Source organism: Elephas maximus, chromosome 6, assembly GCF_024166365.1.
Source record: "Elephas maximus indicus isolate mEleMax1 chromosome 6, mEleMax1 primary haplotype, whole genome shotgun sequence".
Lineage (NCBI taxonomy): Eukaryota > Metazoa > Chordata > Mammalia > Proboscidea > Elephantidae > Elephas > Elephas maximus.
The window spans coordinates 134577363-134600397 of NC_064824.1; the positions used below are offsets into that span (position 1 = coordinate 134577363).

Sequence of the window (23035 nt, forward strand, 5' to 3'; positions counted from 1 at the left end):
TTCATTCTTTGGACAGCTGTCTTAACTTCCCTGGGCCTCGCGTTTCTTCATCTGTTTAAAGAGAGTGGGACCAACAATACCTACCTGGCAGGGTTGTTTGGGGGATTCACAGGGTGACTCCTTGAAGCACATCACAAGGCCTGGCATACAGAATGCCCGCAGTAAGCCTTGGTCGTCTCTCCTCCCCAAACAGAGACATTTTCTCAGGACTTCCACTCGGTGTTCCCAGCGCCAGCAGGGCTGCATCTGTGAGCTGTGGCTGCAGCTGAGAATATCAGTCCGGAGAAAGGCTGCTGCATACACCTCTGGCAGGTGGTGTGCGATGCGCTCTGTCCACTTGTGACTTGCCAGGGAAGGCATGGAAGGCCCCAAGCGCCTCGCGGCGACTTCCTCCCTTCCCCTGGGGCTCTGCCGCATCTGTGGTCCTCTGCCCACTTTCAGAGTCATTGCCCTTATAGTGCCTGAATCCCAGTATTGAACTCACAGTAGCACTTAGGAAATGAGGACGTTGATCCCCTGGCCCTAGGGAGCCCGTAGTGTCTTGGGCCAAGTAATGTGAAGGCAATAGCAGTGGAGAGATGATATTCTACGTACGAAAGAAATGAGCTCAATATCTGAATATTGGTTGCGAACTAATTATTGAAACTGCTGCTTTTATCTCCTGAGTATTCCCTGTCATCATTTTAGAATCCATCTCTGTTTGCTTGCCAAATACAGCCCATCAGCAAAGAAGTTGTTCTGAATAAGTACTGAGGCTGGTGGACAGTTCTTGCAGGCGCTCTTTCCTTTTAGGCAGAGTGGCCCTAAAAGTGGACACTCTGGTTTTAGATTCCCGGCTTCCTTCCCTGGTACCTCCTGGCAGCCCCAGTCCTTGGCTCTGTGCCATCCTGTTCTCCGTCTGCATACAGGGGCTTCTGTCTGGCTCTGGGCACCAGGGAGGACAGGCACAGGGTCTTGTCCATCTCTGGTGGGTCTTGCACCCTGCCTTTTCTTGGGCACGAGGGCACAGCTCTTAGGCATATATCTTAAAGCTCTGAGGTTGTTAGAAGAGAATCTACCCTATTGTGGCTTGGGTGAGAATTACCCTGAAAGCCTCCCAAAAGCTGTTCAAATCTGCATCCAGGAGGTGTGAGGCCTCTCCCCTTCCTTACAGATACTACCAATCTCCACCCACAAACTGAGGGCCACCTTTGTTCTCTCTGTTGCAGAAAACTTCACTGGCCTTTAATATTAAATCCAGTGAATCCAGGACTGACTGAAAGTCATGTTTCTCAAATTGGGTTTTAGAAATCTCTTCATAGGGCAAGGAACAAGGCTTACAAGGTGAATAAGTGATTCATGAAAATTAAGTTAAAGGCATATTAGGCCCCTGCTCTGTACAATGTGTTATTCTAGACACTAGGGGGGCAAAGATAAATTAGACCTGGTCTGTGCCTTCAAGGAGTTTTTATCAATAGCAAAGTACACTGTAGCGCCCTCTGGGGTGGCGTGTGCTTCAGTGGGGGTAAGACTTGAGTGCTGTGGGAGTAACAACAGACTGCATCTCCCTTTGGAGCAACTGCCTGGGGGGGTGGTGCCGTTTACAGACAGAGCTTTGTCCAGGCTGTTCCCTTCTCTCCTTGCCCACTGCCGCCTTCTTGCTCGCTATCAGGACCGTTAAGCTGCTTTGCAAACTATTTTCCGTGTTTTTAGATCTTTGACCTCCAATCTGTCCTCTCTGCGGCCTTGAGTGAGCTTTGTATGTTTTTTCATTCTAACTGCTTTTGAGATCTTATTTTTGCCTTTGGTGTTGTGCAGTTTTACTGTGTTACGTCTAAGAGGGGGTTCATTTTTATACATATCGTTCAGGACTCAGTGCAGTTCTTTCCTTTTGGAAATTCTTACCTTTTTTCTCTTTGATTCTCCCTAAAATCTCCTCCTGGAACCCCTGTTAGAAAGCTACTGTCTTACTCTATCTTTCCTCTTTTTTTCCGTCTCCTTACCTGCCAGTGCTGCATTCCGGGAAACTTCCCCAAAGTGTCTGTCAGTTTACTGGTTCTCCCTGTAGCTGTTTGCAGTCTGCTGCTTAATAAATGCTCCTTCCTAATTTGAGTCCTTAGTTTTTATTTTTAATCTTTAGAAGTTCTATTTGGTACTTTTTTAAGTTGGCCTGGTATTTTTTATTTTTGTTCTCCTTGGATAGTTTATTAATTCTGAAGAACTAACACACAGAAAAGAGAAACTGTGAAATATTGGTTTAACTTTGTAAAACCAAAACCAAACCCACTGCCACCGAGTCAATTCCGACTCAAAGCAACCCTGTAGGACAGAGTAGAACTGCCCCACAGAGTTTCCAAGGAGCACCTGAAGGATTCGAACTGCCAACCTCTTGGTTAGCAGCCGTAGCACACTTAACTTTGTAAATGTAATACGAATTACAGCCATTTACATCAAATGCCTACCATTTTTGCCTGCTTACTGTAATACAGAGTAAGGATTACGAAGAGCTTTCAGTATGTCATACCAACTTGTTGAAGCTAAATTTGATTTATTATTTATTTATTTATTATCCGTATAGCAGAATAGTAACAGGAGCTACCACCTATCGAATGCCCACAACTCACCAGCACTGGGTTAGAGGTTTACTCAAGTTATTTCTAGTTCTAAAACCATTCGAGACAAATATTATTTTCATGATTTTACAGACTAAAAAAAAAAGACTGAGAGTTCAAAGGTTAACCTGCCCAAGGTCACCCAGTGTTGAAGAGCAGACCCTGTATTCATCCTCGAATCTGGCAGATTCCAAAGCCCATGCCTGTTCCTGCACACCTGGGGCCTTTCTTTCCACAACTGAAAGCTAGAGGCGGTTGTGATTCTAGCCTCTTCTAGGCAGGCCTGCCCTAGACACTGTCTAGATGAAATTCTGGCAGAGGCTTTCCAGTACCTGCGGGCCTAGGGGGACTGGAAGGCAGCCTGGCCTCGTGGAGAGGGCCCCTGCCTGGCCTGTGGTTGTGAATCCACACGTGGCCGGTCATGTCCACAGCAGGCCGGCCTCCACTGCACTCCATGGTGCAGCTCATCCATTGGGAAAATGAAGAGGGCGATATATTATGGAGTTGTGGGGAAGATGAAACGAGGCCACGTGTGTGAGGTGGCTGCGTCAGCTGTAGAGTTCCTCCTAGTTGTTGGATATGGTTGCCCCAGGAGCTGCCTGCATGGACATGCATGGCCCTGGCAGATCCAAGCTCTTGCTTTGGGGCCCTTCTCCTCCTCCCCGTGGGGGCGCATGCAGTGGTGGACCCCCAGGGGCTGCAGCGGGGCCGTCAGCTCGTGCTCCTGAGGCAGATCTGAGGGGCATGCCTTCATGGCTACACATAGCAAGTGGAGAAAGAGCAGAGATTCCTGCATCAGCCCGGGTTCATTTCCCTCCTGTTTGGTTCTTTTCCTCTTCCTTCACCCTGAATAAGCAGAGGGAATAGTTCCCAGCATCCCTGACAACTTCAAGCGAGCACCAGCACTTCCCAGCGCTTTGGAAATGAAACTTCCTTGTCTGCACCTTGGAACCGGTGCCAGTTCCATAGGCGAAGCAGCAGTGTTAGCTAAGAGATGTTCGCTGCAGAGAAGGAGCGCCTCCGGCCTCCGCCAACCCTGCCAGGTTAGGATGAAGAATGCCTTTCTAGCTCCTGGTGAAGGCCTTGTTCAGAAGGGGGAGCCCAGAACCAAGGCAAGGTGGGGTTGGGGAAGTTGGAGGCAATGCAGCCAGAGAGGGCCAAATGTGTGCTCATGAGAGCAAGCTTGCAGCTGCAGCCTGTGTGTCGGCCGTGGCCACGTCCAGTGAGGTGCCAGCTGACTTGTACCACAGCCACAAGCATTGGCATCAGCGTGGTGCAGGCACGACTGAAGGAGGGTGACCGACGATGGTGTTTCCCCACCTTCCACGCCGCGCAGAGAGGGCAGCGACTCTCTCCCTCTACTTCCTAGCACCTCACTTCATGCTACAACAATCTGATGTCTGTGTCACTGTGGGGTGTGGGTGGCAAAACTCGGAACTTCATGCAACTCCAGCTTTTCCTGTGAGAAGAGGAGAGGCGCTTCTAAGATCTATTTGTATTGGGTCAGACTGACAACAGCAACTCAAAAGGATAGATAGGAAACTTAAGGGGCAGTGAGTTTATGTCAGTGGGGGAGGAACAACCCAGAGAAGGAGGGCGAAAATGGTTGCACAACTCAAAACATGTAATCACTGTCAATGGATTGTACATGTAGAAACTGTTGAATTGGTGTGTGTTCTGCTGTGTATATTTTCAACAACAACAAAAATAAATAAATTATATAAAAAGAAGAGGAGAAGCGGATATGAACACTGCCATCTTATAGAGGGGGAAACTGATTCTCTAAGAGAGCCCTGCCCAAAGTCAAGCTATAAATAAGAGGTAGCGCCAGCAGGCTTCCCCAGGCAGACTCCCTCAGCCACGGGCTCCACATTGGGGTGGGGGCCCCAGGACAGCTGCGCAGTCACAGCGTACAAGAGCAAGGAGGGCAGCAAGGCCGGGCCAGCCTTAATGTTGTCTCCCTTACCTTTGGGTTGGACTCGCCCAGTTTCCTACAAGGGCCCAGGACAAGGAGAGGCGCTGGATCAGCTTTGTTGAGTCAGCACAATTTCCCCATCTACTTGGAGATCGGGGCAGGGGTGGGACTGAAGTCATATTTAAAAGTCCTGAATTGCCTCAGCAGGGGTGTCCCATGCTGCAGGGCCATGGTGCCCTGCCCCTCATAGGAACCGCTAGCCCCTTGACCCCTGTCCTCCTGGCTTTCTAAGGCAGGAACTGACCAGAGCAGTACAATTAGGAGCCAGCAGCCGCGGAGAGATTGTGCTAGACACAGGCAAAGCCGTGTACATGTTCACACAAACACAGGCACAGCTGCGCACATGCATGCACACACACAGGCACAGCCGTGCACATGCACACACACACACAGGCACAGCCGTGCACACGCGCACACGCCCACACACAAGGCACAGCTGTGCACATGCGCACACACAGACACAGGCACAGCCGTGCACATGCGCACACACACAGGCACAGCCATGCGCACACACACAGCTGTGCACATGCACACACACAAGCACAGGCATAGCCGTGGACACGCGCACACACACAGGCACCGCTGTGCACATGCGCACACACACACATAGGCACAGCCGTGCACATGTGCACACACAGGCACAGCCGTGCGCATGTGCAGACACACAGGCACAGCCGTGCGCATGCACACACACAGGCACAGCCGTGTGCACGCACGCACAACAGCCGTGCACATGTGCACACACAGGCACAGCTGTGCACATGCGCACACACGAACACAGGCACAGCCGTGCACATGCGCACGCAAAAACACAGGCACAGCTGTGCACATGCACACACGCAAACACAGCAGTCTGTGTCCCAGCATGTAGCATGACTGATATCCATTCCACTGTTTTCTTCCATAGTGCATATGTTGGAAAATAGACCTTTACAGTTAATTCACTTTGTAAAACTTTTTTTAACTGTATCATTCATAAAGGAAAGTACACAAATCATAAGCATCCAGGTCAAGGAAGTATTGGAAAATGAACACTCCCATGTAGACCATCACCCAGGGCAAGAAATAGAACCCTACAGCACCACAGAAACCTCCCTCACACCCCTTCTCTCCTCCCAAAAGGAAGCTACTATCAGAACTTCTAAACTAAAGATTGGCTTTGCCTGGTTTTGAACTTTATGTAAAGGGACTCATGCAGAACGTTTTCTCTTGTGTCTGACTTTTTTCTTTCAACATCATGTTTGTGAGAATTCATCTTTGTGGTTGCATCTAGCTACCGTCCATTCATTTTCATTGCTGCAAGACTTTCGTTTGTATGCCTACACCGAAATTTCCTTATCCAATCTGCATTAATCCAGTGAACCCTTGGAATTGTTTCCAGTTTGAAGTTTTTATAAATAATTCTGCTTGTACATGTCTTTTGGTGCACACATGCATGTGTTTTTTTCGAGTATATGACTCGGAGTGAAATTTCTGAGTCAGAGAAAGTATCCACATTAGCGAATACTGCGGTCTTAGTTATCTAGGCCTGCTGTAACAGAAATACCACGAGTGAATGGCTTTAACAAACAAATTTATTCTCTCACAACCTAGGAGGCTAGAAGTCCGAATTCAGGGTGCCAGCTCCAGGGACAGGCTCTCTCTCTCTGGCAGCTCTAGGGGAAGGTCTTTGTCATCAATCTTTCCCAGTCAAGGAGCTTCTCAGCACAGAGACACGCTGTTCTCCTGGCTCTTGTTTCTTGGTGGTATGAGGTCCCCTGTCTCTCTCTCTGCTCACTTTGCTCTTTTATATCTCAAAAGAGATTGATTTAAGACACAACCTAATTGAGTCCTGCCTCATTAACATAACGGCGCTTTAATCCTGCCTCATTAACATCACAGAGGTAGGATTTACAACACACAGGAAAGGCACATCAGATGACAAAATGGTGGACCATCACACAATACTGGGAATCATGGCCTAGCCAAGTTGACACGCATTTTGGAGGGACACAATTCAATCCATAGCAACTGCCAAATGGTTTTCCCCAGTGTTTGTACCAGTTCAGACCTATAACCAAAAACCAAACCTGTTGCCGTCAAGTTGATTCCGACTCATAGCGACCCTAAAGGTCAGAGTAGAACTCCTCCATAAGGTTTCCAAGGAGCAGCTGGTGGATTCAAACAGCTGACCTTTTGGTTAGCAGCCTGAGCTCTTAACCACTGCACCACCAGGCCTCCAATAGTCTACTCAAAATTGTTTTTTTAATATGGTGCAGCAAGTTTCATTTTTTTCGGTCTGGATTTCTACTTGACCCAGCATCATTTACCACAAAGACTTTCCCTGCTCCACAGTGCCACCTCTGTCATAAATGAAGTATTTGTCTGTGCACAGATCTGTCTCTGCACTCCATCCTGTCTCTTCTCGTGCCCATATCACCCTATCTGAATTTCTTACCTTTATAAAAAGTCTTCAGCTGCTGTCCATAAGGTTTTCACTGGCCAGCTTTCTCAGAGGTAGATCACCAGGTCCTTCTTCCTAGTCTGTCTTAGTCTGGAAGCTCCTCTGAAACCCGTCCACCATAGGTGACCCTGCTGGTATTTGAAATACTGGAGCATAGCTTCCAGCATCACAGCAATGTGCCAGCCACCACAGTACAACAAAGTGACAGATGGGTGGTGGGCCTTTTATCGAAGTTGTCAAGGATTTTATTTTACTCGAATCCAACAATCAACACCCATGGAAGCAGCAGTCAAGATATTAAACAATGTATTGCGTTGGGCAAAGATGTCACCTTGAGGACTAAGGTGTGCCTCACCCAAGCCATGATCTTTTCATTTGCCTCGTATGCATGTGAAAGCTGGACAGTGAATAAGGAAGACCGAAAGAGAATTGATGCACTTGAATTATGGCATCGGTGAAGAATATTGAATATAAATACATCATGAACTGCAAGAATGAACAAATCTGTCTTGGAAGAAGTACAACCCAAATGCTCCTTAGAAGCGAGGATGGCAAGACTTTGTCTCACATACTCTGGGTATGTTATCAGGAGAGATCAGTCCCTAGAGAAGGACATCATGCTTGGTAGAGTAGAGGGTCAGCAAAAAAGAGGAAGAGCCTCAACTAGACGTGTTGACACAGTGGCTGCAACAGTGGGCTCAAACATAGCAACAATTGTGAGGATGGTGCAGGACCAGGCAGCATTTTGTTGTGTTGCACATAGAGTTGCTATGAGTCAGAACTGACTTGGCACCACCTAACAACGACAACATAAAAAGACTGTATCCAGTAGAGCTACACCTTCCACCTTGCTCTTCTTCTTAACAAGCACGTAGATTATTCTTGGCCCTTTCATTTCCATGTAAATTTTAAAATTGTATTGTCAGTTGCTGCACGCATATACGCAAACCTGCTGGGGATTTATATCAAGATTGCTTTTAGTCTGTAAATCAGTTTGGGAAACATTGACACCTTTATACCATTGAGTCTTCTCCATGAACCTGGTATATCCCTCTCTTTATTTAGGTCTTTAATTTTTTCTCAGTAATGTTTTACAGTTTTTGTATAGAGGTCTTACACATCTTTCCTTAGATTTATTCCTGGGCATTTGATATTTTGTGATACTATTTTAAATGGTATTTATAAATTTACTTTCTCTTTTGTTCCTAATATAAGAAAATATAATTATTAAAAAAAATTATTGACTTTTTATTCAGTGGCCTTGCTAAATTTATTAATTCAAAAAATTTGTAGATTCTTTTTTATTTTCTGTATGCCGAGTCATGTTATCTGCAAATATTGAAAGTTTTATTTTTTCCTTTCCAATTCACGTATACCACGTATTTATTTTTCTTGCCTTATTGCACTGTACAGTGCTTGATGCAAGTGATGGTAGCAGATGGTCGTGTCTTGTTCTCTATCTCAGAGTGGAAGCTTTCTACCACAAACTCACTTTTAGGTTGTTAAAATTTTTACTAGAATATTCTTTGGTGTACACTTGTTTTTTTTTTTTTTTTCCCTAGATGAGATTTCAGTTTGGGAATGAAATGAGTTTTCAATCTGGAACATGGCAGTGGTGGTTTGTGGAGTAGGAGCTGGCCAAATGGAATCAACTGTTTAATTTAAGGGGAAAAGAAGTAATGTTTATCACAAGACTGCCACTCTCTATTTAACCTTGTGAGGGAGGTTCTGCCTTGTCCATTTTATAGAGGACTTCATGGCTGGTCACAATTGAGCAGGGATTCAAACAGATCTGTCTGACCCCAAAGCCCAGGCTGTTCGTTACTACTCCCCGACTCCCTGGTAGAATATTGACATGTAACCCCCGAGTCAGCCGTAGATGTCCGAGAGAAGAGTTGCTGCACTGCACCTCACAGGTATACTTAGCACCTTTTCCTTTCCCCAGTAAACCACCCGTTCCCCAAACCTCCTTCTATCCCTGCCATCTGCCCCGTCCCAGCTTTCTCTCACTTCCATTGCCTTGGAAGCAAATTTGGACAACCCCAAGAGTCTCAAGCTGGCAGGAGTCCTCCCTGCCCGCCTGGGCCCCCAAGGGGCTGCACCTGCAGCTCTCTGCAGCCACCTGGCTCAGCCACCCAGTCGACCCAGGTACAGAGCCTGCCCTAATGTCTGCCAGCTTTCGGTCTCTTGTTCAGTGCTGGGAGGTGGGGTTGGAGGCTTTCCTCTGGTCAGGCTGTCAGGTTGTTGGGTAGAGCCATGTCTTTTTAAGCTGTGTGTAGTCTCGGCTGTCCTCTTGAGGGTGTGAGCCCTGTGTAAATACATACACTCTTTCTCAGCAGAGATTTGGAAAGAGGAGTGAAGACCATCGTGAGCCAGGCTTCAGGGCCCAGAGGCTGGGAAGGGGCTCCTTGGGCCTGCGCCTAGTGAGAATGTGCCACCCCCTCACCCCACCCACCCCGTTAGTCTCACACTCACACCCCACCTTCTGCGGCCCAGATAACTGCCCAAGGATGACCTGAGAGATTTCCCTGCAAGACAGAAAATTCTAGGACACCAGGAATTCTAGAAACTAAGTAATTTGAAACTCTCTAAGACCTTATAAAAGCAAGTCAGTGTTTTCTTGGTTGATTTAACACAGAGTTACATTAAGCAAACAGCTTGTTTTCTGTCTTGAGTTGTTCCCTTTGTACAACTTTGCCGTTCCCTGTGCTCATCCTTGAGTGATGGTCTGCTGTTCTGTCCTGCACGGAGCCTCCTGGGACTGCAGCGTCCAGCGTGGCCTGGGGCCCTTCAGGTTTGTTGTTTTTTTCAGATGCCATAGAGCACGTGGTGGCATGCTCTTGCCAGTGACAGAGAGTGGTGAGAATTAGCATTTCCGTTTCCACTATACCTGTACCTACCACATCCATACCTTTTTCAAAATTTCCTGGCATGACCCATGTCTTTTTCTCTGTTTCTGCAAGGGAAAGAGTGTCCTTTGGCACTGGAAGGCTGGTCTAGTGAGCTGAAGGCTGAGCTGGGTAGTTCTCAAGCCTCAGTTTGACGAACAGACAGGCCCCTCAGTTCCTGGACAGGTGGGCCCTGTGCTCCCAGCCCCATCTGTGTGGGCCCAGGCTGTGGGGAGTGTTCACATACTTAAAGCAGCAAATGCCCTACTCTGAACGCCCTTTCTCTTGGGTACCTGGAAGCCCAGGCCCAGGCCCTGAGGCTAGCCCATACAAGAAATAGGCCCCAGGACTGTGCGTTGGTCTGAGCCTGAAGAAAGGTGCTCGTGGCTGTCACCTCCTGCAGCTGCCTGGCAGGTGACCAGAGTGTGTTTGGCTCCCTCAGCCTTTGGCTTTGCTTTCTGTGGGAAGTGTTTCTGATCTGTCTTCTCTGGGGCATTGCAGCTTTCTCCTGGTGGTTGGGCAGGAAGCCTCTGGAGCCCGAGGGAATGGCTGTGCTTAATGAAAAAGGCCATCGATTGCGATACATCACTCAGAGGCTGCTTTGTTTATCAGAAGGTACTGAGCATATTCACCCTCTCTTGTGAGGCTGCTTCTCCAGAGGTGGACACCCAGGTGGGAAGAGAGCTCACAAAGCAACTCCAAGCAAGCCCTTCACTCATGCCCAGCGAGTCGGTGAGAGGAAACGGCTGCCTGATGCAGCTGCTCTGAGAACTCCATGGGGCTGGCTGAAGTGCACAGCACGTACCGCGCTGCTGACTTGGAGTTCCCCCCAGGCTGACCCCAAGTAACCCCGTGTGTGCCCCAAGATCATGCCAGACACTGCTGAACCAGGCTCCAAAGTCAAAGATGAGAAAGACACAGTGTCTGCCCTGCAGACCCAGCATGGTCAGTGGTGGGAACAGGAGAGCGCCCTGAGAGTCAGATGGCACAGGTGACAAAAGACAGCTCATCGCTCGGGCTCATCAGAAAAGAGAAGCTGTGGAACGGAAAGACCAAGTGCAACCAGATTCCAAAGTGAGACACCCCCCCCACCCCGCCCAGAGCCAATGGCGCCAAACACTGCAGCGCCAGCTGTGTGTAACCCCAGGAGTCCTGACTGCCCCCGTTTCCTGACGCTGGGCTTCTCTGTTCTCTCATCCATACTAGCACAGTGGTAGGCCAGATGTACTTGTTCCATAAATGCATTAACATTGGAGCCGTTGGCAGCCATAAGGGGTCAAGGATTCTATAGCACCATGCTCTCACCTGGAAGATTGATTCTTTCAAGCACCAAAACTTTTCTCAGTTACTTTATCCACTTTACTGTTTGCTTTAGTAATGTCAGCTGGACATACTTTAGCCCTTTTTGATCATTTAGGATTACTCAGAATGCTGATATTGTGATATAAAATCATTTTCCATGGGGTCTACAGCTCTGTGCCACTGGCCCCTATACCGAGAGTCTCCGAGTGCAGCATGTTTTCTTTGGCCTTTGTCACCACCTTTGTGGTCAGGGACCATTTGTCCCTTTTCCACCATGACCACAAGGCCAAGTTGATGGAGGAGCTCAGTGGGTGAGTGGAACCAGGTAGAAGGCCAAATCGAGTTGTCTGAATCGTGAGTCAGTATGTAGAAAGCCACCGAGGGAGGAGTGAACTAAAGGACATCCCTGGAGTTGCATGTGAACCCCTGGCAAGGGACATCCCCAGAGGTGCATGTGAATGCCTGGTGAGGGACTTCTCTGGAGTCACCCGTGAACATCTGGCAAGGGACGTCCCTGAAGTCACATGTGAATGCCTGGCTATGGCATCAACACTGGCTGCTCACAGGCTCTTTGTTGTTTCCTGGTCTTGCACCGTTTTTCAGTGTAAGGTTGCACGTGATTGCGTTCCAGATAGGTGAGGTGGTGGTGCGCTTATTAAACTGAATTGAATTTTGTGTATTTTTTCTGTTAGGAAGTTTTTCCCTAGTTCCAGTTATTGCTGTTAAGGTGCTGTCAGTCAGTTCCGACTCATAGCAACCCTATGTACAACAGAACGAAATGTTCCCTATTCCTGCACCACCCTCACAATTGTTGATATACTTAAGCCATTGTTGCAGCCACTTCGTCAGTCCATCTCGTTGAGGGTTTTCCTCTTTTTCGTTGACCTTCTTACTTTATCAAGCATGATGTCCTTCTCCAGGGACTGACCCCTCCTGATAACATGTCCAAAGTATGTAAGATGAAGTCTCGCCATCCTTGCTCCTAAGGAGCATTCTGGTTGTACTTCAAGATAGATTTGTTTGTTCTTCTGGAGAAAAAAAAAAAAGTCCATGGTATATTCAACATTCTTCACCAACACCATAACTCAAAGACATCAATTCTTCTTCAGTCTTCCTTATTCATTGTTCTGCTTTCACATGCATATGAGGTGATTGAAAATACCATGGCTTGGGTCAGGCATACTTTTAGTCTTTTAAGTGACATCCTTGCTTTTGAACACTTTAAAGAGGTCTTTTGCAGCAGATTTGCCCAGTGCAATGCATCATTTGATTTCTTGACTGCTGCTTCCACAGGCATTGATTGTGGATCCAAGTAAAATGAAATCCTTGACAAAGTCAATTTTTTCTCTGTTTATCCTAGTTCCAGCAGCCCTCCAAATTAACCTAAACCTGTTTCCTCTCATTGGTCTTCAGTGTAGCTAAAAGAACAGTTAGCTGGTCGCCATCTTTAATGTAACAAATATTCTAGGAAACCATTTTGATTCATTAATGTTTTGTTCTAGAAGCTGAAGGAACTCTTGATTCTTTTAGCCTTTGATCCTAGTGTGTTTCCCAGCTGTTAGTGAACAGTCACGGAGCAGGGCCTCCTCCAGCAGTGATGGGCCTCTGTAAAGAACCGTTCTCACCTGAGGGAGGCACCAGTGGTGCTCTCCGCCATGAATGGCTGCCCCAGGCCCTGACCTGAGGTACCTGTGAAGCTCCCAGAAGGCCATGGCTGATGCCTCCTGGTCATCATCCCAGGGGTCACGAGAGCTTTCTCAGAGTGGCTCCAAGCCCTGGAGAAGTGGACGCCCTTCTGAATCCCAGGCTCCCCTGAAAGACGGGCAGCTCAAGGAATCAGGGCTCTCTGGTTCCAGTCAGGCCTTGACATCAGCTGGCCTCGCTGTCTGACTCCCCGTCCACCACATTTACCCGAGGGACTTGACGCTTCATCCACATTGCTGTGGTCTTGGCTCTAAGGCAGAGTTGAGGGTAGCCCCTGGGAAAGGACTGGAAGTCTTCATAAAGGTTTTATCTGAGGCTGGGGGGGTAGACCTGGGGATGAAAACCAGCCACTCCCTTGTCCACGGTCACACCCTCCTCGTCTCCAAAGCGGAGGCTAGAGCCGTGGTGCTTCGGTGTGGCCTGCAGGCTCGCACGCGTGTGTCCGGGCGGTACCAGGAGATGCTGGGGAAGCCCAGAAAGCTCGAGTGGGAACATACCTATTTAAACCACTCTGAACCTAGTTCAGAAAACCGTGTGTCAATATTTTAAAAGTCTCGTAACTAGTGAAGAGCTCTGCCAGACTCAACAGACCACATCCCAGTGGGTGATAAGACAAGTGTTAGTTCAGTGGAAGCAGTCCGAGAGGAGAAAGAACTTTGTTGTTTTTGTTTAATCTGCCGGGTTTCATATTTACAGCGAGGCGGGTTGCCCTTGGACGGAAGGCTTCGCTTATCGGGTAACCGGCAAATAAGTCCCTGCTACACCGTCACCTTGACTGGGTTTACATGACAGCCATCTACGGGCCAGTAGTCGTTAATCAAGGCAAGTGCAGTCCTCACATTAGGCTGGCAGAAGGTGTCTGAGGCTCTCTGCTGAGTTCGCCCTGCCTGCCTCCTACAGGGATCAGCTGAGGGGAGCCACTGGAACTGCAGCTGCCACTCCCGGCCCCTTATCCTGGGACCCTGCTTCAGCCCAGAAGGCAGGCCTTGCTTTTTACCCTATATAGTCTGTCTCTGAAATGCCTCATTTGGTGCCCAAACATTTCATCGGCACCTACGTGTGCCCCTAAACCCACCACGTTAAATCGATTCTGACTCATAGTGACCCTGTAGGACAGAGTAGAACTGCCCCAAAGGGTTTCCAGGGCTGTAAATCTTTACGCAAGCAGACTGCCACATCTTTCTCCCGTGGAGCAGCTGGTGGGTTTGAACCACCAACCTTTCGCTTAGCAGCTAAGCGTTTCATCCACTGCACCACCAGGGCTCCTTACATTTGCCCCTAGGCCCTGGAATATGGAGGTGGTCAAGACCTGGTCCCCAGGCTCCAAGGCTATGTGGGCTACAGAGGAAAACCAGCCTCTAAAAGAGTCAATGCCCGTGGAAGCAGCAGTCAGGAAATCAGACAACACATTGCATTGGGCAAATCAGCTGCAAAAGACCTGTTTGAAGTATTAAAAAGCAAAGAAAGATGTCACTTTGAGGACTAAGGTGCACCAGACCCAAGCCATGGTGTTTTCAGTCAACTCCTATACGTGTGAAAGCTGGACAGTGAATAAGGAAGACCAAAGAAGAATTGATGCCTTTGAATTATGGTGTTGGGGAAGAATATTGAATACACCGTGGACTACCAAAAGAACGAACAGATCTGTCTTGGAATAAGCACAGCCATAATGCTCCTTAGAAGCAAGGATGGTGAGACTTCATCTCATAAACTTTGGACATGTTATCAGGAGGGACCAGTCCCTGGAGAAGGACATCATGCTTGGTAAAGTAGAGGGTCAGGGAGAAAGAGGAAGACCGTCAACAAGATGAATTGACACAGTGGCTGCAACAATGAGCTCAAACATAGCAACAATTATAAGGATGCCACAGGACTGGGCAGTGCTTTGTTCTGTTTTACGTAGGGTCGCTATTAGTCAGAACCAACTTGACAGCACCTAACAACAACAGGAGCCATCAGGAGTCACTGGTGAGTTCTGGGTGAGAAGTCGGCCACCAGGACCAGGGAGCCAGGGAGGGCGATGCCTGTACCGAGCTTTGGAAAACTCCAACACCAGCTGAGTGGAGAAGGTGGCATGGCGTGGTGGGCCGAGGGGCAGCGCAGGTGCAGCTGAGAAGCGTGGAAGCCCCAGGGGGGTCATAGAGAGTCTGGGTGCCCATCACACAAGAGGCCAAAGGAAGCAACAGGGAGCGGAAGTGCTGATCTCCTTGGAGGGTTGGGGAGCTGGCTGGGCCAGGAGCTGGTGGTGAGAGCACAAGGGGCCCCGAGAGTTGCAGTCCTGCTGTGGGAAGCCAGGTACCCCAGGACTCAGCCCCCAGAACCCATCCCCCAGGCCCCGTCCACAGTCGGGCTGGGTAAGGGACCAACCGGCAAGGCTTTTGAGATTTTTCCCAACAATATGGGACTGACTGGGGGGGAGCACGAAGAGTGCCCCGGTTCCTCTCACGGCTCACTGAGAAAACACCCTCCTGGCGCGGAGGGACTTGCTGAGGGGTCTTGGGCCCCCAGGCCAGCTTTCAGACCGTGGTGTCGGGGTCCTGGTGGCTTTGGCTGTGCTGCTGCCATGGACCCTGCAGACAGTCCCTCTGACTGGATACCATAGCCTGTGTTCATGGGCGGAGCGGCGGAGCATTAGGGCAAGAGATCTGCAAGTGAAAGATGCAGGACCTGGAACCTCTGACAGGAGAACTGGAGCCATGAAAGCCAGTGTGCTGTGCTCAGAGATGCAGGGGCCAGAGCCCCGAACGTGGACTGGGGGGGAGGGCAGGCCCATCATGTCCCTGTCCCCTTTGTCCACCGAGCAGCAGGAGACAGGCAGAGGCAGACCACGGGTCTGAAATAAGGCCCCCCAGGTGACAGTATACCCCAGCCCAGCCAGGCCCACAGGTGTGGCCATCCTCAGACACTGTGGGGAAAGCCGTGACCCTCTGAGGGTGCTGGGGGGCAGAGAGCCAGGCGGGATCAGGGACCTTCCATTCTGCAGCTGCTGTGGCTGACGGGAAGCACAGTAGTGACGTGGCAGGGACCACTGGTGCCCGTCCCCCAGGAAGCCCTTACTGGTCCCCACTGTTGGCAGAACCCTCTGCAGCACTGGTCAGGAAACAAGGAGCTGAGACCTCGGCCACCCCGCCCTCAGGGAGCCTGCCATGGAAGACCCAGGACAACCTGAGGCAAAGCACTGGATGGGGTCTCGTGCCCTTGCCCTGAGCTTGGAAAGCCATGCCACCACTCTGAGCCTCAGTTTGTTTGTAAGAATCCAAGGGTGGCAGTGAGACTGGAACAGCTGACACACCTGGCCTCACCCCTGCACAGACACCTACCTGACTCAGGCTGCTCCCCACCAGCTGCTGCGTGGGCTGGGGCACCTGAGAGAGAACCTGCGCGTTCCTGAATACCATTCTCCCTTAGATAGCTCAGTGCCCCAAGCCTGATTTTAAAACCAAAATCTACCCCTCCCATGTCAGTGCCAGCCCAGCTGCTCCCATGAGGCGGGCCAGTCTCTGTTGTGGCCCACAGCTACAGAACTGGCCCCACTGCTGGGCTGGGGCATGAAGGTGCCCTAGCCAGGGAGTCACGGCAGAGCTGCTAGGGACACTGCACAGCTCCCAGGCTTCTATGCACCATGGCCATGCCGCCTCTGGTCAGCGGACCCCATTGCAGCTGGGTAGCAGCTGGAAGAGGAGAGGCATGTGTGTCGACACCACCGAGAAGCCAGCGAGCCCCGGTTCCCAGCTCTGCAAGGCCCAGCACAGCTGCACCTGGTTCTGCTTAGGGAGCGTTCTGCCATGAGTGTGGGCCAGGGTGCTGCCCACTGCCCACTGCCCTTCACCTCCAGGAGCACAGCCTGGAGCTTGGGGAAGGGACGGCTTCTCAGCTAGCTTTACGCTGACAAAGGCCTTTCTATCAACCAGCTCCGAGCAAGCCCCCTCCCTACCGCAGCCACTGGACCTCCCCTTGGCAGGGCCCGAGGGCCTGGACTCCTGAAGCCTAGCCCCTGGAGACTTCCTCCCGAGCTAGAAAAAACAAGCTGCTGAAATGTGCCCCACCCACCAAACCTATAGGAAGGCCCTGGAGTGGATTAGGCCTCACAGAGTAGGAAACCTGGCTCCAGCCTTGCCCACAGGGCCTGTTATATCTGGCTCCAGAGGCCTTCTCCTCTGGGGTTTTCCATGCCTGTGAACTAGGCCCCATTCATTTCCCTGTGGTTTCGTGGGAAGATCCAAAACGTTTAGCAGGTTGCAGTGAGCCCAGAAGGAGAGGGGTCAGCGAGAGGCCCGCGCTGTGACGCGGGTTGGCCCCGTCTGCTACAGCACCCTCCTCTGCAATGCCTACAGCCAGTGCCCCAGGGTACGCGGGCCCTGCTGCGAACCCATCAGGCAGCCATGCCGCCCCCCTCACCCCAGCAGCCCCCTCTCTCAGGCCTCCACTTGCCAGCTCCCAGGCCACCAGCCCAGCCCGGGCGAGAGAACTGCCACAGGGCTGAGCTCCTGTGTCCGCGCCCTCACTTCAGGCTGATGGCCGGCTAAGTTCCCACCACCCAGCTTGGGCCTTGAAGCTTTCCACCACACTGCACCCACTGTGGGGCCACGGAGAACAGCAGGACCTCCACCCACATGCAGCTCGGCTGTGGAGAAGGGCCCCGCTCAGGCGCAGACTGGGGGTCGGGGGAGGCCCAGCAGTCAGCCCATAGCTCCTGAGCCCACAGCAGGGACCTGCCCAAGAAGGGACAAGTCAGGCTTCAGAAGAAATGAATTGGAAACTGGCTGGGAGCAGTTCTTATCAGATAATTTTCAACTTAGCAGTTTTCACTGAGAGCTAATTGAACAATCTCTGTGAGTGGCCTAATTCCATTAGCATGAGACTCCCATGGAGTAGTGACAAGCGGCTTTGGCAGAGGAGGCTGTTCTTGTTTGTCATTTGGTCTTGGTCATTGAAAAAGTATGCCTTCTCAGGTTAGGCAGCAGCCATGCCACTCTGCCCTGCCACCACCTCCCCCCCCCGCCCCGCCCCCGTCCCCGGACTCCGAGACATTTCCAAAGCCACGTTCTGCATGTCCTGGCTATAGAATGGGTTTAGCTGGTAAAATGGAAGCAGGGACCATGATAAGAACAGAAAGATGGTGGCCACTGTGCAGGGGCCTTCTTCTGGGCCTCCAGGCAGAGGTGGGTACCAGGACCCACCTGAGCAGAAGGCCATCTTGGACAGGCCTCCTTCTCTGACCCCAAGGCAGGTGAACCTGGCTCCCTGTCCCTCCATCTGTCCTGGAGACATCAGGCCTTTCCCAAGAGCCCTTTCCCCTCTTTCTCCTCCTCCCAACCCCCAGCTCCTCCAGGACCACTTCCTTAGTCTCGGGCTCTTTCACCCCCTTAGCTCTCTTGCTTCCAAAAACACGTTTAGATCTTTTGGGTACTTAAAACAGCAACCAAAAACCATCACACCTGCCCCTGCCTCACCTTCCCTTCAAACCATTTCTCCCCCTTTTGATAAATGTATTGAGTGTTGTCTACACTAGACAGGGTACTCCTTCTTTCATTTTTGGTTACCTGAATCAGCTTCCCACCCCATCCCATTAGACTTGCTTCACTTGCCTTCTGCAAGCCCCACCTCCTCCCTTTCTTGGGCATCATCTGCACTGTCTACAGGAGGGCCCAGCAGGCTGAAGCTGCTTCTCTGCCCAGCCCTGGCCCTCCTGTTGCCTGTCTGCACCAAGCTCCCTCCCTCTGTGCCCCCGAGCCCTGCTATGGCCTGGTGCCCTCAGAGCCCCACCGCTCAGCAGCTCTGTACTCTGGCCCTGCCAGCCATTCTCGGGCCTCTCACAACCCTCAGGTTCATCAGCTCTACCCCTAAATGCTCCCCTTGTCCCACCCACCATCACCACATTCTTCTCCCTAGGGTTCCTTTGATCTTGTTTATCCCTTGTTTAGAAACCTTCCGCAGCTCCCCAGGTAAAGTCCAAACCTGGAGTCTGGCGCCCCCAGGCCACCTCAGGCCACCTTGCTGGTAGCCTGCCTTGCCTCCCTTCTCTCCTCCCCTGACATAGCCTTCCCCTGACCTGACACCTTCTTTTCCAAGTATGTGTGATGCTTTTCTCTTTTTTTTTTTTTGGCTTCCATGCCTTTGCTGTTTCATCTCCCTCGTGTATAATATTCTCCCTCCCGTCTCTTGAGATGAATCTTGCATTTCTGGACATAATTTATCCTCCTACAAGGCTGGGGGCTTCTGGACGGCAGCAGAGGCAGCATGGCCTGTGGGCACACAGACCTGTCTGCGACCCCCCACCTGCTGCTTCAGGGCTGAGGGGCTTGGGGTCAATCACATATCCTTTTTTTACCTTAGGCTTCCCATGTACAAAAAAAAACAGTTGATTCTGACTCATGGCAATCCTGTGTATATCAGAATAGAACTGTGCTCCATAGGGTTTTCGGTGGCTGATCTTTGGGAAGTAGATCTCCAGGCCTTTCTTCCAAGGCACTCTGAGTGTACTTGAACTTAAACCTTAGGTTTAGCAGCCGGATGTGATGCAACTGTCTTGTCTGAGGTGGAGAATGGTGCTCAGTTCACCAGAGGAGGGTGAGGAAAGCAGGGAACCTCCGAGGCGGGTGTTTGGGAATGGACTCCGTGGGACAGAGGGTAAACCATAGACAACGCTGGGCAACAGGTGTCGGGGTCAGCAGTCAAGAAAGGCACTGGGGGCAGGGACCCAGCTCTCCTGGACCCTGAATTCGAGCCTAGTGTGCCCGCCTGGGAAGCCTTCCTTCTGTGCAGAGATATCGAGTATCAGTGCTGTACCAGACACTGTACTGGGGCTGGGGAATCCAACCTTGGGGGTGGTGAGAGGAGATAAAACCACTGATCAAAGAGGCAATTGCAGAGGTGTGTGCTTGGTGCTGTGATCCAGGTGAGAATGAGAAGCACCTGGGTGCACACTTCTTCCTGCCTTCCCAAAGGAAGTGACAACTCCAGAAAATAGATGGAAGAAGAAGGTTCCAGCACTCCAGGCAAAGGGACCAGCAGTGCAGAGAGGGTCAGGAGCAAGGAGCCACAGGAGTTCAGTATGGCTGGAGTGGGGGGTGGGAGGGCAGGGAGAAGGGAGAGAGAAGCCAAGCCACACCCCAGAAGGCCCACTAAACTTCATTCTGGAAGTAGAACTGTCTCGAGGGCTACAGTCAGCTGAGGAAGGGCTTCAGATAGGAGAGGGGCTGGCCAGGTTGCCTTTGAGGGAGAATGTCCCAGCTTCCATGGGAAGGAAACGGAAGCATGGCTGGAGGCAGGAGACCAGTTGGTAAAAGAGGTCTGGACAAGAGCGGCAGCATGGGGCAGGAAGGCAGGAGCAACCTCTAGAAATCTTGCCTGTGTGTTCAGCCCAAGGCCTAGGGTTGTGGCTCTCAGGCCAGTCACACTGTGCACGATAGTAATCTCAGGTCGCTTTAAGGCCGGGCACTTGTACATGACATCCATATTTCAGGTGAACAAATTGAGATTCAGAGAGGTGAAGAAGTTTGTCGGAAATCACACAGCTAGTGGTGGCAGAGCTGGGATTCAGGCGCAGCTGCCGCGCTCATCACCACCCGTCTCAACTCAGCAAGTGAGTGTGGAGCAAGGGCAGGCAGCGGGGTCAGGAGAGGAGGGGGCAGGGGCCTAGACATAGGACCCCTTGCCTCCCGCCTGTCAGAGGTGCCTCCACACGCACCTCCAGGCCCTCCATAACGAAGCAGATCCAGCCTCCAGCTTAAGCGGATGCACACTCAGATCCAGTTCCTGGCTGGAAAGAGGCATCCGGTGTGCTCCGTGGGCAAGGCCGAGTGGCCTTTTGAAGAAGGGGCAGGTGATTCGGTCCATTTCTCACTGAGCCACTCTCTGACCCCAGCTGCTTTTCCCAGACATTGCCCTTTAAGTTGCTACTCAGACGGTCTCGGTCAAATAGCCAGAACCCCACATCCAGTAGCTCCCTCTCGTACAGTCTTAAAGGCAAAGGGTTGGCCTGTAATATAAAATAACCCCCCAGCATTTTATATGTATTTACACTGTTTTCTTCAAGTGACACCTACTAACACACTTTGGGAAACACTGTTCAGACCAAATTTGCCCTTGCCCTGCATGGTTGCCATGTGTGGAGAGTGCGCATGCAGGTTGTTGTGGCCTTTACCTGTGGCTCTGCGAGGCTGGTATGGGACTCTGGTTCCCTTGGGCTTGCTCAGCTCCCCCCTGAGATGGGACCTCACACCTGCCCCCCGCCCCAGCATCCTGAAGGCCAGATCAAATGCAGGTGGGTGCGAGTGGGTATGAGGAGGTATGCCTGGGTGGCCCCATCTGGCCGTGCCTCTGTCACAGCAGAGCCCACCCAGACCTCCAGAGGCAGGGGCCCCGGTGGCCCTCGGTCCCGTCTCAGGGGCTTGGCTTGCTGTTCTGGAAGGTGACCCTGGCCGCCGGCCATTCCTGAGCCCCGGTTAGAGCGGTTGTCAGGCGATTGCCGAGTTCCAGCTTCCCCCATGTGGGCTTGAGCTCCTGCCTCCCTCCCAGGTGCCAGGCAGGAGAAGGTCTGAGTGGGGGGAGTAGGCTCTGAACCAGCCACCAGCCACCGTGCAGGCCTGGTGCCCCTCTGCCCCTTTCCCATGGACGAAGTTGGCTCTCAGGCCACCCTAAGCCCCAGACCCCCTCGGGGCATTGTCCCGCAGTTAGGCAGCCGGGCCTGTGTACCTGTGTGCACACGGGGGTGCCTGCAGAGGGGCAGGAGATGGGCTGAGAGGGGTGCTTACCTGCAGGGTCTGCTGTCAGGAACCCCTCTCCTGGCCCCTCACTCCCCCCGAGCAGCCTGCTCTGCTCCCTGAGAAGCCCACAGTCCAGAGCTAGCTTGAGACTCAAGAAAAACACTGAAGTGGGAGCCCAGGAGACCCTGGGCCTCAGGGCCGTGGTTTCTAAATTGTCAGGCTCTTTCCTGCTCAGAGGTTCCTGGGTTCTAAGCGTCCATGCCACGTCCCAGGTCCTGTGGAAGGAGATGTTGGGGGGCCCCCTGCTGGCCCATCCCTGGAATTGGCCCATGGTGGGGACCCCATCAAGCCCTATGAAGGAGTCCCTTTGATGGTGCCAGAAGAGATCGGTGGCCCCCACAAACACTGGCCAGTTCACACCCTCCCACAGGGCCTGTCCCCATTTCTGAGGGGAATCCTGAGCCCAGTAGAACTCCAGCTGCTGACCACTTGGCCTTGCCCAGCCCTTCCTGGTACCTGGCTCCACAGGGGACCCCACCCTGTCTACCTCCACCCACCAGGTGCTCCTCACACCCCTCCATCACCCACCTGCTGGTTTAAGGAGGATTTCAGGAACAGGCTATGGGTGAATGGTCTCCACAGCTGTCCTAGGACACCAACGAGCACAGAAAGTCAAGACTTCTTGCTGACGGTTCGTCCCTCTATTTGGTGACGTGGTCTTAATGTTTGATGTCTCAGGACTGTCTTGGAGAGTGTCCTACAGGCTGCTGTGGTGACTCCCGCATCTCTGCCACAGAGGGAGGGGCTGAGACTGCAGAGGGAAGCAGAGACCCTGAGATGCCAGGGGACCTGTCTCTAGTTAGGCCATAGGTGACATGCAGGGCTGTACTGGGGGCCCAGGGAGGGCAAGGAGGGGACTAACAGGAGAAGCAGCTGGGCAGCGGTGTCGTTGGCACCTGGGGCTCCACATCGGCCTATGCTGGCCCCTGCCCCTGCCTGCCTGTTCTCATCCTTGCTTAGCCCAGCCTTGCTGAGACCGAGAGGTGAGACGGGAGAGCAGCCCTTGCAGGACTGGGAGCAGAAGCGTGGCTGTACCTGGGGAGGCCCCACCCCCAGTGTTAAGTTCCTTTGACCTGTAGTGGGGGTAAGGGGGCAGACAGGCAGGAGCAGCCCCACCCTGCTGCTTTGCTGCCCCTTGGCCCCACCTTGGCATCCTTAGCCTGCAGGCTCCCAGCAGCCCTGCTGTAGGACCATGCTGCCACCTGCTGGCTGCACTGGCAAACTGCAGTTCCAGATCGGCACCAAGGTTACAGGTGCTGCTTCTGGGTGCACACCTGCCGTTGGACTGGAGGCTCCATCCTTGCGCTCTGGAACTGCCCACATAGGGTTCTCAAGGAGCACCTGGTGGATTAGAACTGCCAGCC

At 51.8% G+C, this 23035-nt stretch overlaps 1 protein-coding gene across 2 annotated transcripts in view; it reads left to right on the forward strand.

The window, feature by feature from the left end:
* DIS3L2 (DIS3 like 3'-5' exoribonuclease 2) overlaps window positions 1-23035 on the forward strand; it is a 386635-nt gene that overhangs the window by 354825 nt on the left and 8775 nt on the right. The gene's annotated exons all lie outside the window — the stretch shown is intronic.